The sequence below is a fragment of the Mustela erminea genome, chromosome 2 (genome assembly GCF_009829155.1).
Source record: "Mustela erminea isolate mMusErm1 chromosome 2, mMusErm1.Pri, whole genome shotgun sequence".
NCBI lineage: Eukaryota > Metazoa > Chordata > Mammalia > Carnivora > Mustelidae > Mustela > Mustela erminea.
Window position 1 is genome coordinate 49,038,474 of NC_045615.1, and position 12,542 is coordinate 49,051,015.

Here is a 12,542-nt window from a genome sequence, read left to right on the forward strand (position 1 = left end):
CCCTTTCTCCACTATACTCTTTTGTTGTTAAACTTCTCTTATTTAGTATCTGTTTCTGGCTCTGATATTTGTTGAAATGGGTACCTGAGAAGATGATGTAGTATTATACATGATGAAAATCTTGTCTCAGCAGTTAGGTGAAAGACAGTTCAAACATATATTCAGGTGAAATTTCAGAAAATATGAAAAACCATAAAGAAATAAGGATATTTCAAAGAATATTTCTGTGAAGTATAAGATCATACATTTACTAAATATATCCAATCACACCTTAAAAATGGGATAAAGATTCTGGATTCAGATTTTTTTACTCCTCCTTTTTTTTTTTTCATAGTGATTCAATAATTCTATATATTACCTCGTGCTCATCACAAGTGCACTCCTTATCCCCATCATTTATTTCACCCATCCTCCCTCCCCCTGCTCTGGTTAATAGTTACAAGTCTATTTTTTTTTAAGTATTTTTTTTTATTTATCTCTCTCTCTTTCTTCCCTTTTGCTTGTTTGTTTAGTTTCTTAAATTCCCCATATGAGTGAAAGCATATGGTATTTGTCTTTCTCTTACTGACTTATTTCATTTAGCATCATACTCTTTAGCTCCATCCATCTTATTGCAAATGGCAAAATTTCATTTTTTATGGCTGAATTATATTCCATTGTGTATATATACACCACATCTTCTTTATTCATTCATCAGTTGATGGAAAACTTGGGCTGCTTCCATTTCTAGCCCTTTGTAGATAATGCTGATATAAGTATAGGGATGCATGTATCCTTTTGAATTAATATTTTTGTATTGTTTGGGTGAGTACCCAATAATGTGATTGCTGGATCATGGGGAAGTTCTGTTTTTAACCTTTTGAGGAAACGTCATACTGTTTTCCACAGTGGCTGCACTAATTGGCAAGCCCACCAACAGTGCACATCCTTGCCAACATCTGTTCTTACTTGCATTGTCAATTTTAGCTATTTTGACAGGTGTAAGGTGATACCTCATTGTAGTTTTGATTTGCATTTCCCTGATGATAGGTGACTTTGACCATGTGTCTGTTGGCCATCTGGAAGCCTTCTTTGGTGAAATATCCATTCATGTCTTCTCATTTTTTAATTCGCTTATTTGGGGGTTTTTTGGTGTTGAGTTTGATAGGTTCTTTATGTATTTCAGATACTAATCTTTTATTCAAGATGTCATTTGCAAATATCATCTCCCACTCCATAGGTTGCCTTTAACTCTGTTGATTTGGTTTCAGATTTTAGATATATCTTTATGCTATCAATTTCATAGCCATAGAATTTTTTTACAAAAATTTATATATTAATATTTATAGATATTATATTTACATTATTTTATTTAATAATTAATACATTATTATAGTCTATGTAACATACATAATATATACTTATATGTTATACTTATGGATACATGTTATATTTATAGATAAAATAAAATTAATTAAAATGCCAGTATTTTAAATACTTGGATGCCCACTTCCATTTTGTACTCTCTGTTTCCCACAGGCCTAAAGTGCTCCATCCTGTCTGGTATATTCTCCAAAATGTCTTCATCATTCACCCCTTTCACATGAAAATATTGGTCATTTCTTGATTGTCACAGAGATCTTACTTAAGAAATTTATCATAAAGTATGAAAAAATTAAAGATTTAACTGTCCAAAGAGGTTATTTTAAAACATAACTTTCGACCCAAATGTAATCTTATCGTTTGGTACATTCCTGAGATATTTGCCATTTGTTTGCACCAATACTTAAACTCAATGGCACTTCTTAAAGAGTAATAACAATTTTACTGTCCACGTAGTCTCTCCTTGAATCTTTTTTTTTTTAAGATTTTATTTATTTATTTGACAGAGAGAGAATACAAGTAGGGGGAGTAACAGATAAAGGGAGAAGCAGGCTCCTTGCTGAGCAAGGAACCTGATGAGGGGCTCAATCCCAGATCCCTGGAATGATGACCTGAGCTTAAGGCAGATGCTTAACTGACTGAAGCACTCAGACACCCATGCCTTGAATCGTCTTATTATTAAAATATTTTCATCTTCTTGAATACTAGATTAGAGAATTATAAGCATATTAAATTCTATACTCTATGTGACTGCAAATGAAGATGCCCCAAATTATTGCATTAGTATTATTTTGTTTCTATTACTAATATAACTAATTCATTATAGTATCACCTAAATCATAGATCTGTTGTTTTACTATTTTTTGTTATCATAGAGGGCTTAGCTTATATACGTATAGCTTAGACACATTTAAACTTTATGTGAAATTGCTTCAGAAAAAAAAATAGGAAAAGCAGCCCAGGAGATAACAACATAAAAATGAAAATGATCCCAGCAGGCATAAGTGGAGGCCCAGTGTCCTTTCAAATAACCATTTATTTCACATATTATAATTAGGAATGTTAGTCTTAGTTCCGACATTATTGTAATGCAATTACAAAACAGCATTTGATTTAGGTCATAGGAACACTTACTTAGCCGGATTTTTACAAAGCTTCCGATTTTTCCTTAATATATTTCCCTCAAGCTACACATGCATTTTTATAAAAATTAAAATTTTCTCTCCCTTTTTAGTTCAAAATCAATGATATCATCTCTCTTTTGCCTTATGTATGTGTTGACTTTGGCCTTCCTTTATTAAATATTCTTTAATAGCAAACTGCTTGGTGTAGAAAATGTAGAAAATGATTTGATGCTGATGGCCCCATTTATCAAACACCAGAAAAATATGATTTTATGTCACCTTCCAGTGTACATTATTGAAACTGAACAGAACAAAGGAGACAACTTTAATTAACCCTCCTCTCCTTTCCAAAAATCATATGCTGACTGATGGCAAACTTTCCTATGTCCTTCAAGTTTGAGGGAGAGGTGATTTAAAAATTCAAATGTATTCAAGTCACACATGTAAACTTTTCTTAATGTAGATTGATCTCTGACTGACACTGAGTGTCATAACATCAATTCCCCACAACTGGAATTAGTTTTCCACCTTCACATATATGCTTTAAATATAAAATATCATGTGTGTTTTCACTGGGGTTTGGGGACACAAATTTGAAAAGATGGGTTATGCCACCTCATTATTTTTTTAATAAATAGTATGATCTCAAGAATTGGGAAAAGCCGAAAGATCCAAGTCAATTTATTATAGGGTTGATAAGTAAAGAAAGCACTGTCATGTACATCCCATTGAAGAGGTAAAAGAATTCAGATATAGGTACTTGAAGAAGCTCACCAAGATCATACAGCAAATAGATGCTACAGGTGGTATTTGAACTCCAATTTGACTGAGTTCCAGCTCCAGAGTCAACACCCAGGACTATTTTTTCTCCCCTTGTATTTTTATCACAATGAAATTTCTATTATAAATAAAATCATGCTGCAGTATCAAATTTTCTTTTTCTTCTATTATCAGATGAAAAGTTATATTTGAGTTCTATTTAACTAGCACACTAGTTTCTTAGGAATCTATTGTTTTTCACCAAGTGCAGAGAGAAATGTCAACTTTTTTAGCATGATTTATTCTTTTCAAAGTTGAACCATTTTAATAGTACTCCTTTTAGAGGATTATATAAAATACTCTGGTTTTGTAGGCCTTACCAAATATATCTTAGAAGGTATAAAATCATGTTAATGGTAGAAATTCAAGCAAAGAGAGAAATTAGGGAATTGGGAAGAGAATACATTTTTTTAATAGTCGTACTTAAGGTCATTTAAATCAAAGCATAACATTTTCTATTGCTTTCTTTTTCAGCCTTCGGATATAAATTGTTAAGGTACCATTCATGGAATAGTCTCATTGTTAAGGTATCTTTGCCTCCTTCTGTTTTCCCATTGTCTCTTAATCATATTCACAGTGAAAAATTGCCTAAAAATGGTAACTGTCTTGTAATTATTTATTTATTTAACTTTCGAAACAACTTCTGAAGCTCTATGTCACTTACTCTGTTAGTTAGCATTTAGGCGGGATGCCAATCACTGGAATTCCCCATTAACTGTGGCTTAAACTGGATAGAAGTTTAATTTTAATCTTCTCTGTATTCGGGAAGTCTGCACATGATCTGTCCAGCACTGGAGTGATCTATCGCAATGTCCATGACCCAGGTTTTTCCATGCTAAAGCTTTGCCCCACATGGATTTTTGTCTCCCAGTTATTCTCATGATTCAGGGTGATTGCCAGAACTCCAGGTATTCCATCCAGTAAGAAGGAAGGAGCAGAGAGAGAGGCAAATACATTATTTTAAGAACATTTTCTGGCAGATGGACACACAATTTCTGCTTACCACCCGCTAAATGGCCACAACTGCCTGCAGGGAATACTAGGACATGTGGCCTTCTTTCATCTAAAAATAAGGGGTTCTATTGCTATGGAAAAGGGGAAATAAATATTTGCAGACTTACAGTTCAACATCTCTGGGAAACAGATTATTCGATGGAGATTACTTCCAAAGAAATTTATTAGAGAGTGTTCCTGACTTACAGAAGGTTGCTGTGGGTTGAGGGACAAGTTGAGCTGTTCTTTAATCCCAGTGAAGACCTAGGTCAACCCCATTCAGAATTATCCCTCACCAGCATGAGGAACCTGAATCTTCATATTTCAACTTTGGTCACTTGTTGCAGGCTAGCGCTGGAAGGAGGTACGTCACTAAGCAAGACAGTTCTTTTCAGCTGAGAGAATTTCCAGAGAAAGGTGGTGCCTGTCTTCCAGCAGTTGGGAAAATGAAGTCTTTATTCCTGAAGGGGAACCCCTCCACAGCATATCACAGTGTCTTCCACAGCACGCTGCAGATCTGTGCTATGGAAATGGAGAAGAGGACATCTTGCCCTAGACATTTGAGGACTTTATGTTACAGTTGCATTCCAGATAGCTCTAACACAAGTAGAAAGTATTAAACCTTTAAAGAAAAATACATATAAAGAACTATGGGTATGTGGAGGTTACTTTTCATTCACTCGCTTAAAATTCTTATTAAAAACCTACCATATGATAGATACCATGTGAGGCAATGAGATAAAATAAATGAATGTGATTAACATGTTTCTTTGCCATCATGGAATTTAGTGGCTCATTTGGGGGAGAATGATTGAAAACAAATAAATAAATGAAATAACAGCTAATTGTGATATGTGGTAGGAAGGAAATGAACAGTAAATGAACAACTAATTGTGAAATACATATTTGAAGGAGATACTTGTAGGGGAGAAGGAACTATATAAGTTGAGATTTAATCATAAGAAGAAAACAACCTTGGGAAGACAGGAAGACAGATTTTTAGACAAGGAGCCTCCTTTCTAGACAAGGGGCCCCAAATGACAAAGTACTTTGTCATTACCTTTTAATGAAAAAGTAACACATTTGTGAACTGAAGGAACATCAGCATGACTGAGACATAGTAAGCAAAGAAGGGAGTGCTGTCAGGTGAGACTGAAATAAGATCATTAGGGTCTGAGAATCTGGTTTGCATTTTAGGCTCAATGGTAAAGACCAGAATTTAACAAATGGGAGAACACACATAATCTGATTAGCATTTTACATAAATTATCCCTGGTTGCAGTAGACAAAGTAGTATTTAGGGATTGAGAAGGCTTCAGTAAACTTGACATTACTTTTTTTTTTTTTTTTAAGATTTTTAATTTATTTATTTGAGAGAGAGAGCATGAGCAGGAGTGGGGTGTGCAGAGAGGGGTAAGAACAGAGGGAGAGGGAGAAGCAGACTCCCTGCTGAGCAGGGAGCCCAATGCAGGGCTTGATCCCAGGACCCTGAGATCATGATCTAAGCAGAAGGCAGACAACCCACTGAGCCACCCAGGTGTCCTAACTTGACATTACTTTTGAAAATTGCTTTCACAATTATTCTAGAGATACAGTGATCAGATAAAAAGAGAAAAATTTTGACTCATGAAGTTAATTTTCCACAAGGAGATTCTCTGTCTCCATACATATACACACATGCACATAAATTTAATGAAAATGAATATGTAAGAAAAGTAATGTCTAAAGGAGTCCCATGTCACTTTACTTTCTTTTGGCTCTTTAAAATGCTTATTCCTTGGGGTGCTGGGTGGCTAAATCAGTTAAGTGTCTGATTTAGGCTTAAGTCACAGTGTTGCCACCTGGGATCTCTCCTGGCCTTGTCACCTGTCAAACTCTGCACTCAGCCAAGAGTTTGCTTCTCTCTTTCCCTCTCGCTCTGCCCCTCCCACTGCTCATGCTCTCTTTCTCTCTCAAATAAATATATATAAATTTTTTTTAAAGATTTTATTTATTTATTTGACAGACAGAGATCACAAGTAAGCAGAGAAACAGGCAGAGAGAGAGAAGGAAGCAGGGTCCCTGTGGAGCAGAGAGCCTGATATGGGGCTCGATCCCAGGACCCTGGGATCATGGCCTGAGCCTAAGGCAAAGGCATTAACCCACTGAGCCACCCAGGCGCCCCTATATAAATTTTTTTTTAATGAAAGTCTTATTCCTTCATCTTACATTACAGTTTTTTAGAAGACACACAAACATGCTCTGCTCTCCCATTACAAATATGTATATTATATATACACACACATAATTATTTATATATTCTATATGTTACATACTAGCTTATGCATGTACACATGTAAATATTATGCATAGATATGATATAGTATATACATAACAATACATAGACACTACATATAATATGCTGCATACTAAATTATTTAAAAATATTGTTTTCACTTTTTAAAAATTTCAATAAGATACTAACTTTACTAGAATAATTCGAACAGTTGAACCTCAGTTTTGTCATGCCCAATACTGTGCATCATGCTCACACAATATTTTTGTTGAATTCCTATATTTCTGTTTATATATTTCTATGAAAATAATTTTATATTTTTCTTAGAGTGAACAATTGTTTCAAATGCCTTTGCCTCTTTTTAAATTTTATATGGAATTATATTCATCCATTATTTTACAATGTAATTAAGTCAGACATTAGTGTCAAAGCAGGAATATTTTTATTTACTTATGATTCACGATTTAATTCATTCTACTTGTGATGAGATAATATATTTATAAGGTAATTCAGGAGTTTTCTTCCCAGACTTTAAATAGTACAGGCTAGTGGCGCATAGAGGACAGCTGGGAGCAATACTTTTTTTATAAAATTTTGTAATAGAATTTTTAACTGCTTCATGTGAGAGATTAATGATAGTATATTATGGTTCTACCTATTTCCTAAAAGCTAGGTAGCTGATGGAATACATGCCTCAAAAGCAGACACTAAAAACCCACTGAAATTTAGTTACAATGACATTTCCACCCATATGCATCTAAACTTTCAAAAATGTTTCACACAGACATATGTATATGCCCTAAAATCTGGAGACTGTTTTTCAACAATGAACAATGTGTTTCGTTGGGGGGTCTTGGCTGATTGGAGCAAAAAATCTCTAAGGGAGCAAATTATGTATGAGGAAGAACTCAAACTTACGTCAAAGCTGTTACTACTTTTAGCTACAGAGGCAGGCACCATATATTTATTGATCACCTACCTATCTTATGCCAGACAAGTCCTGAAGGATTTAAAAGACAACAAAGCAGAGGTCTTCCCACTGGGTTGCAGAAGAGTTGTTTACTCAAAAGAAAGGTGACAAATGTCAGAAACTGAGTGAAGGGATTCCGCTGACTCAAATCTATGTTCTAGAAAAATTCTGTCTGAGATGCAGACTTCCAAGAACTCATTTTCCACCCACTCACAGGAGCTGTACAAGAAACTATAGAATGCTCTAGCAAAGAATTAGAATAGACTTATCGTTGAGGTGTGGCTGACTATGAAATGCTCTCAGGAATGTAGCCCAGGGCTGCAATAATGGTGTGAACCAAAAAACTAAGAGCAGTTTACTCTGGTTTCCATTACTGTTTTTCTTGTTCCTAAATGGGATCAAATTAAAAGTCGAAATCTTAATAACTATGTTTATAGATTATGCCCATTTCCATACAGGCTTAAATATTACTAATTAACAAAATATATTGCCATCAAGAATATTGAGAAAAGTCTTAGTCTTGCATTATTTGGAAGACGTTAATCACCGGTGGTGACTAAACCTTCAGCTTAGATAACACTTTTTAGTAAGAATCTCGGATCAAATGCAACTGAAAGGACAGGAGGCCGGCTGGGGTCAGTGCCCTCAGGCATCTTAGTTTCTTGGTCTCTGGGCTTCTGTTGCTAGGCATTCACAGAGAGAATAATGGCAGGGCCATTGTAAGGGTGCTTTTTCCCTCTGCCCCTCTTAAGCTCCCGTTTCTCTGCTTCTGCAAATAAGTGAACATTTGGAGACAGCCTAAAGAGAAGCCCACAGAGGTTTCCACATGTTAGCGTCTAGTATACATCATGTGCAAAGGATATTAAGGTAAGAGCGACCCATGACTTTTTTTTTAATTAACATTCTGCTTGAAAGAAAAAAAAAGTAAAGATAGAGGAGTTTGCTATTGTTGCTTCTAATGAGATTACAGGTCTATTTTGAGTATTAATAGTGTTAGCACTTTGTGTAACAAACAATGGAAAAGAATTTTAAACTTTGTACTTTCCTTTAAAATGTGTGACACATCATAACCCCGTAGGAATGGGTGTGGGGAAAATCTTCTGGCAGAATTTAACCATGTTTACGAAAATAGCCTGAAGAAAAGCATTATATTGGAAACTGTTGGAATGTTATTATTCCTCATGGCAGGGTCAATTGTTAAGCTATTCTTTTAGTTGATAAACTAAATCGTCTACTAAATCAACAGACTTTGTTTTGTGAAACTGTTACTTTTTTGGAAGTAGTATGTTGCTGCTTAAACTTTACAGATACTCTGATTGCTCCATATATAGAAGCACAGGGGAAGACAAGCGATGCATTTGCAAATATGGCTGCTTTCTTTTGAAACCAAGCCCTGTGTTGGCTGTTTGTACTAGTTTCCTAATGTCACAGAAGTTGACTTCTATTGTTAACAAAAATTAAGAATCTAACTAGGTGAGATCGGTTATCCTGGGAAAAGGGTTTAGGTGAAGCTGTAGACTTAAAGAGTCTGGATTCAAATGGCATCTGTCAGCTTTCAGTGACATACCTTGGCCAGTTACTTGATTTCCTGGTAAAATGGGTATCATGAATCACAATGTCACAAGTTGTTTGAGAAATGAAACAAGATTAATATAGTTATGTGCCACTCAATGCAATACTTAGCATAGAATCAGTGCATAATGAGCTAACAATCATTATAATTGTCTGGAGAAGTCAAATCATCGTTAATCTGTCCTTCTTTTGGCCTAAGATCTGTCCCCTGAGAGTTTCTAGAACAGAGTAGCCACACAGAAGACTTTCTAGTGCGTAGAGTAAGAGTAAGGATTTAAAGACATGCAAGAATAGGTGGGTCCAGTCTTTTGCCTTGGGAAGAGAAATGGAAATTAAGTGTAGGATTGGTAAAGAATAGCTCTGGTTTCTTGAGATAATAATATTCCAATTTTTACCAATATATGACTTTTCATTGTATAAAGTGGTCCCATAGGCCCTGAGCCATGTAATCATTGGAGGAAGAATACAGAGGAGGTAACAGAAGCTTGGTGAGATCAAAAGACATGTCTAAACCGTAAGAGTGGTACATGACAGAACAGGATGAGAAAAAAAATCTCAGGTTCAAACTTGCATCCATTGGACAGACTACCCCCTTTCTACACTACCCTGCCTATAGTTCTCAAAGGAATAGTGAAATCGGATTCAGAAGAAAGTGGTCCATGAAAATAAGATAGAAACTGTGTTCACTAGGCTAGATGTATTTGGGAGCGAGATTATTATCTCTTGAGATTTGAAGGCAGAAGCACTGATAAAGTTAAAGGAAGGTTATTTATTGATTTTTTTCAATGAAAATCTGGAGAATTTCTTTGCCTATATTCATAGCAGTGCTTCAAGCAGTAATTTCCTTTTCTGCTTCTTTAATTTAGCCAGTGATACACAGATTTGCATACAGTAAGATCAGTAACAAACTGTAACTACCAATGGAGGTAATTTCTTAATTTTATTGGTGTGTTGCTAGCATCTAGTTAAATTTAAATTAATTATAAATTCTAATCTAGCAAATATGTACTTTAAAACTAAAATTTCACTGTAAATTTGAAGCAGACACATTTTAACATATTTCTTAAATTTAGGAACTGCTCATTATAAAGTATTAAAGGACTTCAAGGGAATGTGGCTCTAAGTCATGGCATACAAAATTTCTAAAATTTGAGAATTAATGTTGGGTGTTCTTGTTTTTTAAGAAAGAGTTCTTCTACCTCTAAAGGCAAGTGTTCTCATTTTGTGTGAACGATAATATATGAATAAACTGTTTGTCTCTTCTATCCTTTTTTTTTTTTAATGAAGGTCTGAGAAAAGAATATTAATGAAAGGTGGTTTTGTGTTTGTCAGAGTTGCCCAGGACAAATGTAAAATGTCATTCTAATCAGTACTCTTACTCCAACTTTAGTAATGGTGTATCTAGCTTTGATTCATAGTCCTACCCAGTTAAGTATTGTACACCTTCTTCAATCTATTGATTTATTATTACAAATTATACATTAAATCCATTTCCACAGGGTTATATTTCAATTTATGATTTAACTTTTGAGAACTGAACAATAATGATAGAACTAATGAAGGAACTGGATGTAATAAGTTATGCATCAAAGTTACTAAGAATACTTCAGATGAAAGTGGAGTGTTTTGTGAGCTATTTTTGTTCTGATTATAACACTTGTTTACGACATCTGGCCATTTCCTAAATTTATTACTAATGAGAGTTTGTCAGCAGCTGATATATCTCTAAATTTAAGCTATATTTATTTAATTTGGGTTGTTATTACATGAACCATTTCCTGCTGCTTAAGAAAAGTATATCTTGCAGAAAGAATACTCTCATATTTTGATGATATCTATATGTTACAACATTTCAGTAGAATGAGCATTCTTCTTTAATTCTACAAGATGGGGGAAATACTATTCGTTTTTCATTTTTCTACAATAAGTGGGTTTTGTCATGATAAAATAATAATAATAATTGTTGGATTGCTCTTCAGCTACTTAGTATTAGGTTTTCATTGTTGCTGTTTTTTAATAAATTCATGTTCTTGATATTTAACCATGTTTACCAATATTTTGGCTTAACAGTAAATATATATATGGATATATGTAACTACTTATATATGTGTATGTGTGTGTAAATGTATCTATTGTTGAAACAGTACTTTAACATTATCCCCCCTTAATAAAATTAGAACAGTTTAAGCTTTAAATTTGATTGCGTGTAGGTGGTTTTAAGAGAATATATTATGAAGACAGAGTTAAGTATAGAAAGACTACTTTCTATATTTGGTTTTAGAAAACCTAAATTTTAGTCCTGATTCTAACAGTGAAGTTTTCTTAGTGTGCCACTGTATTCTTATCATCTGTTTCATGTTCCAGGCATATGAAATTTTTGGTAAATACCAAGCTGAACTAAGTTGACTTCCTGTCCTAGAGATCATCTCTGCTCCACAGAAGAATGTAAGAATTAGATTTGTTCTATTTCGAAAAGGAAAGATTGTATACTTGATTTAAGAAAAATCAACTCACTGCTAAAAGGGGGCAAACATTCTTTTTTTTTTTTTTTAAAGATTTTATTTATTTATTTGACAGAGAGAGACACAGCAAGAGAGGGAACGAACACAAGGAGAAGGAGTGGGAGAGGGAGAAGCAGGCTTCCCACCAAACAGGGAGCCAGATATGGGGCTCGATCCCAGGAAGCTGGGATCATGACCCGAGCCGCAGGCAGAGTCTTAACCCACTGAGCCACATTCTTGATTTCAAGTTTATTATGTTCTTTTTCTTACGCTTAAAAAATCAATGTGTAAATTACATACAACCAAATGCTCAGTTCTTAAATGTTCAATTCACTGATTTTGACAGTTGTATATACTCAGTACCCACAACCCAAAGCAAAATGTAAAATATTGCCATCATCTCAGAAAGATCTTTCATGTCCATTGCTAATAAATCCTCATACTTCCAGAGGAAGCTAGTTTCTGATGTCTACCACAAATTAGTATTTCCTGTTCTTGGACTTCATATACATAGAACTATAACATAGGTACTCTTTTCTGTTTCATATCTCTCACTCAACAGATTGAGTGAGAGATTCACTCATGTTATTACATATATCAGCATTTTATTCTTTTTTAGTCTTGGTTTATTCTTAGTCTGTTCCCTTATCCCTTGTTCTGCTCTGTTTCAACGTTTACACCTGCATATTGGGTAGGGAATAGTTTCGGGTGTCCAGTCAGGAAGTCAGGGGCCTCCTATCTCTCCTGCTTAGACCTTAACCCCTTCCCTATTCATGGGGCAGGACCTGTGAGCAGAAAGAGCACCTAGATTTTAAAGAGTGACTAACTATATACTTTTAAATTAGTGGGGGTTAGGAATAGCGCAAGTCTCCAAGGAATCTGGAAGCAAGGCTTTCAGGACCTTGAGGGGCCAGCTGCTGCTAGGA

The 12,542-nt window shown here is 34.7% G+C and overlaps 1 protein-coding gene across 1 annotated transcript in view; it reads left to right on the top strand.

Annotated features, from left to right (window-relative positions):
* The first annotated feature begins 8,324 nt into the window (after positions 1–8,324).
* Positions 8,325–12,542, top strand: part of MMRN1 (multimerin 1) — a 72,075-nt gene continuing 67,857 nt past the window's right edge. Inside the window, exon 1 of the mRNA XM_032332891.1 lies at positions 8,325–8,410. The gene's annotated coding sequence lies outside the window, so the exon portion shown is untranslated. The remainder of the gene's footprint in view (positions 8,411–12,542) is intronic.